Source organism: Pelophylax lessonae, assembly GCF_965119305.1.
Source record: "Pelophylax lessonae genome assembly, chromosome: 4".
NCBI lineage: Eukaryota > Metazoa > Chordata > Amphibia > Anura > Ranidae > Pelophylax > Pelophylax lessonae.
Genome location: NC_138771.1, coordinates 354,315,577 through 354,329,313, shown reverse-complemented (window position 1 = coordinate 354,329,313; position 13,737 = coordinate 354,315,577). Strand labels below are relative to the sequence as shown.

The window sequence follows — 13,737 nt, the reverse complement described above, 5'->3', positions numbered from 1 at the left end:
CATATCATGAAAAGGTTCTCTAAACGAGCTATTAACCTAATCATCTGAATCAACTAATTAACTCTAAACACCTGCAAAAGATTCCTGAGGCTTTTCTGGTTCATTACTCAAAACCGCAATCATGGGTAAGACTGCCGACCTGACTGCTGTCCAGAAGGCCATCATTGACACCCTCAAGCAAGAGGGTAAGACACAGAAAGAAATTTCTGAACGAATAGGCTGTTCCCAGAGTGCTGTATCAAGGCACCTCAGTGGGAAGTCTATGGGAAGGAAAAAGTGTGTCAGAAAACGCTGCACAACGAGAAGAGGTGACCGGACCCTGAGGAAGATTGTGGAGAAGGACCGATTCCAGACCTTGGGGGACCTGCGGAAGCAGTGGACTGAGTCTGGAGTAGAAACATCTAGAGCCACCGTGTACAGGCGTGTGCAGGAAATGGGCTACAGGTGCCGCATTCCCCAGGTCAAGCCACTTTTGAACCAGAAACAGCGGCAGAAGCGCCTGACCTGGGCTACAGAGAAGCAGCACTGGACTGTTGCTCAGTGGTCCAAAGTACTTTTTTCGGATGAAAGCAAATTTTGCATGTCATTCGGAAATCAAGGTGCCAGAGTCTGGAGGAAGACTGGGGAGAGGGAAATGCCAAAATGCCTGAAGTCCAGTGTCAAGTACCCACAGTCAGTGATGGTCTGGGGTGCCATGTCAGCTGCTGGTGTTGGTCCACTGTGTTTTATCAAGGGCAGGGTCAATGCAGCTAGCTATCAGGAGATTTTGGAGCACTTCATGCTTCCATCTGCTGAAAAGCTTTATGGAGATGAAGATTTAATTTTTCAGCACGACCTGGCACCTGCTCACAGTGCCAAAACCACTGGTAAATGGTTTACTGACCATGGTATTACTGTGCTCAATTGGCCTGCCAACTCTCCTGACCTGAACCCCATAGAGAATCTGTGGGATGTTGTGAAGAGAAAGTTGAGAGACGCAAGACCCAACACCCTGGATGAGCTCAAGGCCGCTATCGAAGCATCCTGGGCCTCCATAACACCTCAGCAGTGCCACAGGCTGATTGCCTCCATGCCACGCCACATTGAAGCAGTCATTTCTGCAAAAGGATTCCCGACCAAGTATTGAGTGCATAACTGAACATAATTATTTGAAGGTTGACTTTTTTTGTATTAAAAACACTTTTTTTTTATTGGTCGGATGAAATATGCTAATTTTTTGAGATAGGAATTTTGGGTTTTCATGAGCTGTATGCCAAAATCATCAATATTAAAACAATAAAAGGCTTGCACTACTTCAGTTGTGTGTAATGAATCGAAAATATATGAAAGTCTAATGTTTATCAGTACATTACAGAAAATAATGAACTTTATCACAATATGCTAATTTTTTGAGAAGGACCTGTATATATACATACATTATATATATATATATATATATATATATACACATATATATATTGTGAGGGATTAGCTCGGTGGCGGGTGTGGATGACCCCTTGGGGGGGGGGGGGGTTCGTTACACAGGGAGATAGCCGAGAAGTGTTTGCAAACAACAGTTTGGTTTATTCATGCAATTTTCTTCACCAGACTGCAAGCGTCAAAAACATCCAAAATAAAATAAAACACAAAATAAATCCTTGCCACTGTGGGCGGCTACCTTCTCACACACAGGTACCTACCTACGGAAGTCTGTCCCCAACCTACTGTTGGGCAGACTTGGCTGATCATACAGCAGACTATCAATAGTCCATTTATTATCTCTTCACATAGAGAATGTCCCTTTTCTCTTCACACAGCACATGTTCATTGGACTTTCCTTTCACATAGAAAACATCCATTGGTTTTTGTCTTCACACTCTTCATAGTTCATTTTCTCACCTTGAGAAGTCTTCACACTTTTTACCCTCCTCAGCGCACATCGCTCCAGGAGGTCTTCCCCATGCTCACACAGCTTCAGGGGGCATTCCTTCTCCCATGCTCACACAGCGTCGGGAGGCACACATCTGACTGTCCTCCTCTACTCCAGCTCACACAGCGTCAGGAGGCAGCAATCCATAGACTTCCTCTGGACAAATTATAGAGGCCTTAACTTCCTCATTCTGAACAGCTGAAGGCCTTTCAACTTCCTTAAGCCGTCCTGGCTACCTTTGCAGCCGACACCCTATAGTAATTGGTGAATTGTCTAAACCAAGCAGACATGTATCTCCTGTCTGTGACAACATCTCCAGATTTACCTGACTTCCTGTCACATAATACATATATATACATAAACATACATACGCACACACACACACACCAAATTTTCAACTGCCAGGCACTGGTATTTATTAAGTATTTTTTTTTTTTTAATCTTGCCATTTAAATAAGTAGTTAAATATCTATCAGTAGTGTTTAATCTTTCCATTTAAATAAGTAGTTAAATATCTATCAGTAGTGTTAACCATGCTGCCGATTTTATTTTTTTTTAAATCCTTTATGTATATAAGCTCCAAATGCGGGCGCAACATCTTGCCGAAAACTCCAACTATATACAGCTCCAAATGTCGGGCGCATGCGCAGTTGCGTTGAAACATCTTCCCGAAAACTACAACTCTCGTGCACAGTGTTCTTCACTGTGCACGGGCATTGACTCTCGCGGCCAGGACATTGCATTAGAAGTCTCGTATTCGCGGCGGGTGGGCGTGTAGAGGAGCGGATCCCCGCTCACCTTTCAGCATCCTATTCAGGATTGGCTGGCGTTCCGATCCGTCACCTCGGTGGCGGAGAAGAGCGCGGCTCCAGAGGAAAAGGCCTGTCGGATGATGCTTCTGTCATGTCGGATAATGCCGACAGGCCTCTTCCTCCGGAGCCGCGCTCTTCTCCGCCACCGAGGTGAAGTACTTCTCCTTCCCCAGCTGGATCGGAACACCAGCCAATCCTGAGGAGGAAGTGAAAAGGGCGGGGATCCGCTCCTGTGTAACACACCCACCCAGCGCCGGCCGGCCGCCCAAAGTCTCTCTGCGTCCCAACCGCTGTCCTGGGGCACATGCGCAGTAGCGCAATCCCACGGACACAGGTATAGACGCAGAGACACATGGGTTTTATTAATATAGATTCCCCCCCAAAAAATGTAAAAATCAAAATTTTTTAACATTTTAGGCCAATTTGCTACATATTTTTGGTAAAAAAAAAATCGCAATAAGCGTATTTTGATTGGTTTGCGCAAAAGTTATTGCATTTACTAACTAAGGGAAAGATTTATGTCATTTTTATTGTTTTTTTTTTTAACTAGTAATGGCAGCGATCTGCGATTTTTTTTTGCAGGACTGTGACATTGCGGCGGACAGATCGGACCCCTGACTAACATTTTTGACACTTTTGGGGGTACCAGTGACATTACTACAGTATTCAGTGCTATACAAATGCACTGTTACTGTAAAAATGACACTGGCAGGGAAGGGGTTAACTTTATTAGAGATCCAGGGGTTAAGTGTGTCCCTAGGGGCGTGCTTCTAACTGTCAAGGGGCGTGGCTTTTGATGTAACCACAAAGACATACGATCCTACATAGCAGGATCGCGAGTGACCGGCGGACATTGGAGCCGCCCGTCACTCGCGCGGGGATCCCTGTGAACGAGCGGGGGTGGGAGCGCGCGCTCGCCCCCTATTGGCTCGTGGGCGATTGACATACCGATACGTCACTTTGTACTTGCGGCGGTCGGCAAGTGGTTAAAGAAGGTAACAAGCATTGCACAAGGGACAGGTAATGCCAGGTTTGTAAGTTCTACTTAGGCCCCTTTCACACAGGCTTTCCAATCCCATCCACCAGGCATTTTTTCAGGCGGACCTGATCGGACGCTCTATGCACCCCTATGGGGCAGTGGATGTCAGCAGTGACATCTCCACTGACACCCGCTGCTATCTGATCCGATCCTGTTAGTAAAATCCAGATAGATAGAAACCCTATTTTCCATCCTTCTGGAGGATCGGATCGAATAGGATCAAATAAAAATGGACAGGCGATCCATTTTTATCCTATCTCCCATAGAGGACAGACAGAGCAGAGATGAACCTGTCATCCGCCTGCTCAGCATTCCCCGTAGAGAGAGAACAGCGGTCTGCTGTTGTAAACACAGCAGACCATTGTTCTCTAAGAAATCAGCACAGAGCGGCTGTAATCCTCCTATTTAGGATCACAGGTCTCTGTGTTGATTCCACAAGCCCATCCCCCTCACAGTTAGAAAACACCCCCTAGGCATACACTTAACCCTTTGATCGCCCCTGAGTTAACCCCTTCCCTGCCAGTGTCATTATTACAGTAACAGTGCATATTTTTAGCACTGATTACTGTAGAAATGTCACTGGTCCCCCCAAAAAATGTCAGTTAGGGGTCTGATCTGTCTGCTGCAATGTCGCAGTCCCGCAAAAAACTGCAGATCGCTGTCATTACTAGTAAAAAATAAATAAATAGAAATGACATAAATCTTTCCCCTAGTTTGTAGACGTGATAACTGTTGCGCAAACCAATCAAAATACGCTTACTGGGATTTTGTTTACCAAAAATATGTAATTTTAATTGGGAAAGTTATATAGCAGGATTGGGATTATTGTTATTAATATTGGGATTATTTTTACCAAAAATATATAGCAGAATACAAATTGGTCTAAAATTATGAAAAAATTCGATTTTTCCTTTTTTTTTATTGGGAATGTTATATAGCAGAATGTGAAAAATATTGTTTTTTTTTTTTCTGAATTGTCGCTCTTTTTTTTGTTTATAGCGCAAAAAAAATGGATTTTTGTAAGAACTTACCGTAAAATCCTTTTCTCTTAAGCTCATTGACAGACGTAGTCTTCTTGATTCTCAAGAGCTGGGTTATGTTGTCTCCGCAGGAGTAGGACTAGGCAGAATGACAAAACGTTCTGGCTCCACCCTAGGGGGCAGTCCCTGAGGGTATATCCTCCCTCTCTCTGCTACAGGGAATCAGTTCTGTTTAAAGCAGTACAGAGAAATTAACCCAACCCAACTCAATGATAGAGGGGCGGGTACTACGTCTGTCAATGAGCTTAAGAGAAAAGGATTTTACGGTAAGTTCTTACAAAAATCCATTTTTCTCTATCGCTCATTGACAGACGTAGTCTTCTTGATTCTCAAGAGCTGGGACATCCAGAAGCAGTGCCACAAATGAGGGGTGGGATTGACAAAATCAAATCCAATCTAGTAGGCCCAACCGGTGCCAAACTAGAAGTTTTAAAGGCTCATTATAAATAAAGAATGAGACTAAAGAAAAAAATTTTCCAACGGAAAAAAAACCTCGAGGTAGACCGCTGGTCTCCTCAAATTGCGGCCTGCAAAACCTTGCGGCCAAATGAGGCATCAGACGATGCCATTACATCAACTTTATAATGTTTAGAGAAGGTATGCACCGACGACCAGGTAGCCGCCTTGCACACCTGGACCACTGACGCCTAATGGCGAAAGGCCCATGACGCACTAAGCGCCCGAGTGGAGTGCGCCTTAACAGGGAACGGGGGCTCCCGACCCTTAATAGAATAAGCCTGCACTACCGTCTGTCTGATCCATCTGGAAATGGTCGCGGCAGATGCAGGCAACCCCTTTTTGGGTCCATCTGGGATCACAAAAAGTGAATCCGTCTTGCGAAACGAGTCTGTCGTTTTCAAGTATACCCTGATCGCCCGGACCACATCCAAGGAGTGCAAAGCAAATTCCCGAGGATGACTGGGCTTAGGACACAGGGAAGGTAATACAATTTCTTCATTCAGATGAAATTCTGAAACTACTTTTGGTAGGAAGGATGGATTCGGACGAAGAACCACCTTATCTCTATGAACCACCAGATATGGTGAACGACAAGATAATGCGGCCAGTTCTGACACCCTGCGTGCAGAAGTAATAGCCACCAAGAAGGCCACCTTCTGGGACAACGTGGGTAGAGGAATCTCCCTAATATCTTCAAAGGGAGGTTTCTGAAGAACCGACAACACTAAATTAAGATCCCAGGGGGGTAACGGCGCGTGCACTGGCGGAGCCAGATGTCGCACCCCCTGGATGAAATTCCGCACCAAGGAATGAGTAGCCAAAGGCTTCTGAAAGAAGATGGCTAATGCTGAGACCTGACCCTTGATAGTACTCAAGGCCAGTTTCTGCTCAACCCCTTGTTGCAGAAAAGCCAATATTCGACTAATCGAATAAGACCGAGGACGGAACCCCAAAGGTTCACACTATGCAATGTAGGACTTCCATGTGCGATGATAAATCTTTCTGGAAGTCGCTTTTCTTGCTTCAACTAGAGTAGGAATAACTGAAGCTGACAAACCTTTGTCCTTCAGCACCTGGGTCTCAATAGCCAGGCCGTTAAAGCCAGCGATCGTAAAGCAGGATGGAGGATCGGTCCCTGAGACAGTAGATCCTCTCTGAGAGGAAGTCTCCACGGGACGTCCGCCACCAGTCTGACCATGTCGGCGTACCAAGCTCGACGAGGCCAGTCCGGAGCTACCAGGATTACTGGGATTCCTTCCTCCTCTACCCTGCGAAGAAGTCTTGGCAGTAACGCGAGAGGAGGGAAGGCATATATTAGCTGGTATTGCCCCCACGGGGCGATCAGTGCGTCTGCGGTTTCTGCTAGAGGATCGCGGGAGCGAGCCACGAATCTCTGAACTTTCCTGTTGAATCGTGATGCCAACAGATCCACATCCGGGGTGCCCCACCGTAGGCACAACTGGTGGAAAACGTCTGGATGGAGGGACCATTCCCCCTGATCCAGGGTCTGACGGCTGAGATAATCTGCCTGCCAATTCTCCACCCCCGGAATGAACACCGCAGAGATTGCTGGAACAAATCGTTCCGCCCAGCGAAGAATGCAAGCCACTTCTTTGGCCGCTCGGACACTCTTGGTGCCCCCCTGGTGATTGACATAAGCCACGGCCGTGGCATTGTCCGACTGGATCCGAACCGGGCTGCCCTGGAGCTGCTCGGTCCAGTGAATCAGACAAAGTCTGATCGCTCTCAGTTCCAATACATTTATCGGTAATCTGGATTCTTCCGGGGACCAAAGTCCCTGGGCAGATAATTGACCGAGAATTCCTCCCCATCCGGATAGACTGGCATCCGTGGTCACTATCGTCCAATATATTGGCAGAAATGACTTTCCCTGGCTGAGCATTGGAGACCGAAGCCACCAAACCAGAGACTCTCTGGTCTGTTTGCTCAATCGTATCTGATTGTCCAGGGATTCCGGATTCCGATTCCATCTGAGGAGAATCTCTTGCTGAAGAATTCGGGTATGGGACTGGGCAAATGGGACTGCTTCGAATGAAGCCACCATCAACCCCAGAACCCTCATGCAAGTCCGAAGGGAAGACCAGCTGTTGGACAGTAACAACTGGACTGCTGATTGAATCCTTCGAAGTTTCCCTACCGGAAGAAACACTCTTGTCCTGACTGTGTCTAGAATTAGACCCAGATATTCGAGCCTCTGGGTGGGAACCAGAAAAGACTTTTGCTGGTTCACCAGCTACCCGAATTCCTGTAAAGAAATCATAGTAATTTCTATGTTTTGTAGCAAGGTCTGAGGAGATTCTGCATGAAGCAGAAGATCGTCTAGGTAACCTAGAATCGATATACCTCTTTGGCGCAGAAGTGCCAACATTGGGGCCAACACCTTCGTGAAGACCCGCGGAGCCGTGGCGAGACCGAAAGGTAACGCCACAAACTGATAGTGGTTCTCCTCTACGGAAAAGCGTAGAAAACGCTGATGTCCTGCGAAAATGGGAATGTGAAGATAGGCGTCCTTGATGTCTATGGACGCTAGGACATCCCCTGGATGCAGGAAGGCTGCTACCGTGCGAATGGACTCCATTCTGAATCTTCTTATGTTGACGAAAGAATTGAGTGCTCTTAAGTCCAGAATTGGACGCACTTTGCCCTCTTTCCTGGGTATTGTAAACAGGTTTGAATAAAACCCTTGAAACCGTTCTGTCCAAGGAACGTGGACTACCACTCCTTGTTGTAGTAGATCTGTGACTGCTCTCCGCAGATCTTCTAGACGATCCGGAGATAGTCGGATATTGGAAGGGAAGAATCGCGCCGGTGGGAGAGATCGAAACTCGATCTTGTACCCTGACTTTATGACTTCGCAAACCCATTTGTCCGGGATTCTGGAAAGCCATGGATCCGGGAACCGGCGAAGACGTCCCCCCACCCCAGTTATGGGTGGGGGCGCACCTTCAGGCTTTGGATGGTTTATCTTCAGGTCTGGAGGGGGCGGGCTTTTGCTTGCCCGACCAACGACCCCTGACGCCTCCTGTAGGAACCTTGGAGGACTTAGTTTTTTCACCCGCTGGACGAAAAAACCTCTTGTGAGCAGAAAAAGAAGGCCCTCGTCTTTGACGAGTTCCTCTACCTTTAAAATTTTGCGGTAAAAAGGTGCTTTTTCCACCGGTGAGATCCTTAATGATCTCATCTAAGTTGGCTCCAAATAGACGTTCTCCTGAAAAGGGGATATTAGCCAATGCTTTTTTGGAACCTTGGTCGGCTATCCAACCTTTTAGCCACAGTGTACGCCTGAGAACCACTGCTGAGACTGATGCTCGCGCCATTAATGGAGTGGCGTCTAACGCCGCATCACATACAAACTGTAACCCCTGTATCATTTGTTCCAACAAATCTGATACCGCCTGAGGGACTTCTTCTAAGTCCCGGCGTAACCACTTGGTCCATTCAGTTACAGCCTGCGAAACCAGACCAATAGCAATTATTGGCCTGAAAGCTGATCCAATCAAGGAAAACATGGTGCGAGACATAGCTTCTATCTTGCGATCCACTGGATCTTTAAAAGACGGAGCGTCTTCTAAAGGAATAACCGTGGCTTTATTCAATCTAGCAATTGGTGAATCCACCACAGGTGGTTCTGTCCATTTCTTAATAAGGGTTTCCTCAAACGGATAACGCCTGTCAATGCGTTTGGAAATATTAAAAGTGCGTTTTGGCAGACGCCATTCTTCATCGATTGGATTGCCAAAACATTTGGGCAATGGAAAAACCTTTGCCACTTTGATGCGCTTTTTAGTCCCAAAAGGGATCTCAGTTTCAGCTATTTCTGATGGAATACCCTGTAACCTTAAAGTCTCTTGAACAGATACAATGAGTGCGTTTACCAACGCTTCCTCTCGGGCTATGGCAGATGCCGAAACATCCTCCTCACTGTCTGAAGAGACAGGACCCGAGACACCAATACCAGATGAAGTACCTGCAACTGCAGAAATAGGCTCAGAGTCTGAATCCGAGGTTTCAGATAATAAGGGGTTAGGCGGGGGTCGCTTTCTTGCGCCCTGTCCCTGACAAGCCACTTCCACCCGGGACACAAAAGTTTCCATAATGGCTGACAAAGATTCAATTGTCAATGGGGTGCTGGAGGATCCCGCAGACCCCTCGAGGGGATCCGGAGGAGATACATGAGTGGCAGGGTCCATGTTAATACAGGACACTTTTGCCAACAATAAACAAAAAAACTCTTTTTTTTTTTTTTTTTTGTGTGTCTCCCCCTAGCGCAATAGCGCCCCTCAGAGTACCTGCTTCTCGATCCCAGAGAGAGAGAGAGAGGGACCCCCAAGGCTCACCAACCGATGCAGTGCAGTTTCCAACAAACTGCAGCCAGCGTCTGTCTTACACAGACTGGAAGGAGCTGTTTGCTTTTTTCCCGGGCAGAAGGCGTGGCTCCGCCCCCTGTGTACGCCTTCCGGCGTTCCCAGCCCTCCACGAGGAAGCTGGGCTCACAAAACATGGCCGCCCCCATAGAAGAGACATAAGACTCCAAAAACATGGCGGCCGGCGTGACCTGAGGACATACATGCATTCGGTCTACGGCAAAATGGCGGCGGACCGCCGATATCGTCTTCCCAGCACATCCACCTGCACTCTGCTGAGAGGTGACATATGGATCTACAGAGATACACTGCACATAAGGTAGGATTATACCTCCTATGTTTGCTGTGATGTTACAGTCTGCTGGGTAGAGTGTTAGCTCTTGAACCAAGTCCACTTCCCACAAACACATGCTGTATTACAAGGGGGACTTGTAAGTGTCAGATATATACTGACCATATATGGAGGGGCCCATAATATATACTGCCTCATAAATGAGGAAAAAAGGGAACGTTTTACTCACCATACCGAACCGACAGGCACCCTCTCTTCATAATACCCTCTCCACCGAGGTGGGGGTTTGTGGACGCCTCGACTCTCTGGTCCTGGCGTCCAAGCGAGCTTTTAACTCGCAAAGTCAGTCCCTTTACTGGGACTCCGTCGCGGCCGACTCAGCGCACTGGTCTGCACGCGCTTTTAGGCAGAGACCGGGGTGACCACTGGATCTCACATCCAGCCCGTCGCCCGGCCCCGCATACTTACTTGAATATGTCGCGGCCGACCAAGCGCAATGCCTGGTCTGCACGCGCTCGTAGGCCGGCTGGGGTGACCACAAGTGTCGCCCAGTCCGGCATTTTTGCTTGAAGATCTCACAGGAAAAGAACACTGGAGAAAACTACCTAAAAAATGTCTTTTTCTTAAAGAAAAAAAGTCTTGCCAGGACCAAAAGATCCCAGCAAGGAACTTAGGTCCTTACTCCTGACTAGACAGAAAAAAACTGATTCCCTGTAGCAGAGAGAGGGAGGATATACCCTCAGGGACTGCCCCCTAGGGTGGAGCCAGAACGTTTTGTCATTCTGCCTAGTCCTACTCCTGCGGAGACAACATAACCCAGCTCTTGAGAATCAAGAAGACTACGTCTGTCAATGAGCGATAGAGAAATAAAAATCGCAGAGGTGATCAAATACCACCAAAAAAAAGCTCTATTTGTGGGGAAAAAAAGGACGTCAATTTTTTTTAGGGTACAGCATCGCACCACCGGGCATGTGTCTGTTAAAGTAACGCAGTGCCGTATTGCAAAAAAAATAAAAAATAAAATAAAAAAAATGGCCTGGTCATTAGGGGGGTAAAACCTTCCGATCCAGAAGTGGTTAATCATATTTATAGGCAAAAATGCAAATTTTAATGTGTATAAAAAAATGAAAAGCATTGCTCTTGAGGGGAAGTGCTTCACTCAACAACCTACCTAACAAACTTTAACTTTCAAGTCTTGAAATCTATGATGCCAGGTTCTGAGATCAGTTACAATGTACTTCTGGTGTGTGTGTGTGCAGGGTTTGTGTGAGACCATTCATAGCTCTGCTGACTCAGCTGCCTGCTCAGACTTCTGCCCACGTGATCTGAAGTCATATGACTCTTTGTTAGCAGACACAGCCTTCCTGATCTACTGCAAAGCAAGGAGACTTCTACAGAGATCAGGTGAGCGGTGCAGGCAGAGGTGGGACTGAGAACTATGGGATCACTTGTTTAGGTCAGGATGACTCCTGGGTGGTAGTTCATGCATTTTGCTTTTAGGGTTTGGCTTATCTCTCATCCACTACATTGGAATCAGCATTCATTGTTACTTAGCACAGGTAATAAGAAGTGATCATAGCCAGGAGCAATAGGAACAACCAAATCTCTATTGCAGCTGGCAAGATAGCAATATGTAATTCTTCCAGGAATATTCACACACTGTGCTGCCACCTGTAAGACTGCTTTGTTTGTATAGCAATGGTTATAGCTTTTATTTACTTCAAAAATGGGGTACACACTATAAGAAAATCAAGCGTACGATCGTCCGATTTTCCTTGTTTGACAGCAAATGATGAACGAGCATTCCTACAAAAATTCTCATACAACAAACGCTTGTTTTTGTTTCTGATCATGCGCAATCTTTCTTTTCTGATTTTTCTTGTACAAAAATCCTACGAAAACGGCACGCATTAAACAAAAATCATTTCGTTTTGTTCCCGTATGGGAAACATTTTGGATTTTGCCCCTTCGAGAATTTTTGTACGAAAATTCGGAGTCAGCTGTCAAAAGTTGTGTACACACTATACGGAAATCATACAAAACCTCTTTGGACGAAAATGTTTGCCTATAGTGTGTACTAGCCTTTAATCATTGATAATTGGCATCATAAATGCTCTGTACTGAAGAAATCCAGTCCCATCGTAATGTTAACTAATGCTGGCCATACACTATATGAAAAATCGGACAAAATTCTATTGTTTCGAACGTTCGACTGATTTTCTGATAGTTGGTGACGAATGATAATAGGTTTCGAATTTCCAGCCCAAAAAAATTCAATTGAAAATATTGAAATATTTTTATTGAATGAACGAAATTTGTAAGGTTAGCGGCTTTCTCGCATGGAAAAAAATGGTTTCATTTTTTTTTTCGTGCGCATGTGCAAGAAAACTTTTTAACCTGGAAGTAACAAATTCTTGATAACGTAACCTACAGACGCAATGATCTTTTGTCTACACAAGCTCAAATACACATTCAGCTAGCAGGACACATAATGCATTTGCCATTGACTACAGTCATATAAAAAATAAGCTTAGTAGAGACGAGCAAAATTGCTTTTAGCAAACTATATTGCAATCACTTTTTTTTTTTTTTTTTTTTCTTACAATTGAAAGTGCAAATTTTTTTTTTTCAGTAACAAAGCTGCATGTTAAGCACATAATGCAAAATTATGGTAGGGCATCTGGTTATGACTTCAAATGATTCACATAGGAAAGCTATGGGGATGCTAACGAAGCAAAGATAAGGAAGAGGAACAGAAAGATTTGTCCACAACAAACGTACGGTACACAGAAGGGACGTCGAGAGGTCAATTTTATTTTTTTTCATAATTTTCCTTCTAATGTGACCAAATCCAACGATAAACGGGTAATTTATGTCAATTGAATGTTTATCTTTCGAAGTTTGGTCGCTGCATGATGGTAGTATCTTTAGCCCTTCTGAAAATTTTCATTTTTCAAAAGTGCTATTGTCCGATTTTTCATATAGTGTATGGCCAGCTTATGAATGCAGTAGTTTTAACACTTCGTAATCCATTTTTAAAATTTTCACATGGATAAATCTGTATTTTTTTTTTTAAATAGAAAATTACTTTAAACCCCCAAGCACATATATTTTCTGGATGCAGAGACCCTGGAGAATAAAATGGAGGCTCTTGCAATATTTTTTTTATTATGCACGATATTTGAGCAACGGTTTATCAATTGCATATTTTCAAGAACAAAATACACTAAAATAGGTTTTGGTGCAAAGAAACACGATACCAATACCTAATTTTTTTTTTTTTTTTTTTTTCCTGGAAAAATTGAAAAGATGTGGTTGTGTCAAGTAAATAGATACCCGGTGTGTCATGCGTTTAAATTGCTCCGTGTGAAAGAGCCCTTACTCTAGCCCTCGTTCACACTGAACTGATTTGACAAGACCATGAAGTCAGTTCCAGTTGGTGTGACACTGACTTTGCGGTGCCTCACCGATTTGCAAAAGTAGTTCTTGCACTACTTTTTTCCGATTTCAGGTGCAATTTCAATAGACCTCTGTGCATGAAGCCACACAGATGTCTTTCAAGTTGCACCCGAAGTCGCATGGACATGCTGCTTTAAAATCATGCGGCTTCAGATAGTCGCATCATTTCAAAGCCAAGGGCAATGTGAACGAGGGCTTGCTTCGACATTCATGGAGAGTTGACGTGTTTGGGTCTATTGCTTACATACACATGCATTTGGATGTGTGCATGGGGCAACAGGGGTGCTTTTAACTTTTTTGGCTTTATTGTCATGATTCTTTTTTTTTTTGTATCAACTTTAA

At 45.1% G+C, this 13,737-nt stretch overlaps 1 protein-coding gene across 1 annotated transcript in view; it reads left to right on the top strand.

Moving 5' to 3' along the window:
* Positions 1-11,261: 11,261 nt before the first annotated feature.
* GNPDA1 (glucosamine-6-phosphate deaminase 1) overlaps positions 11,262-13,737 on the top strand; it is a 42,601-nt gene continuing 40,125 nt past the window's right edge. The window contains exon 1 of the mRNA XM_082252697.1: positions 11,262-11,340. The gene's annotated coding sequence lies outside the window, so the exon portion shown is untranslated. The remainder of the gene's footprint in view (positions 11,341-13,737) is intronic.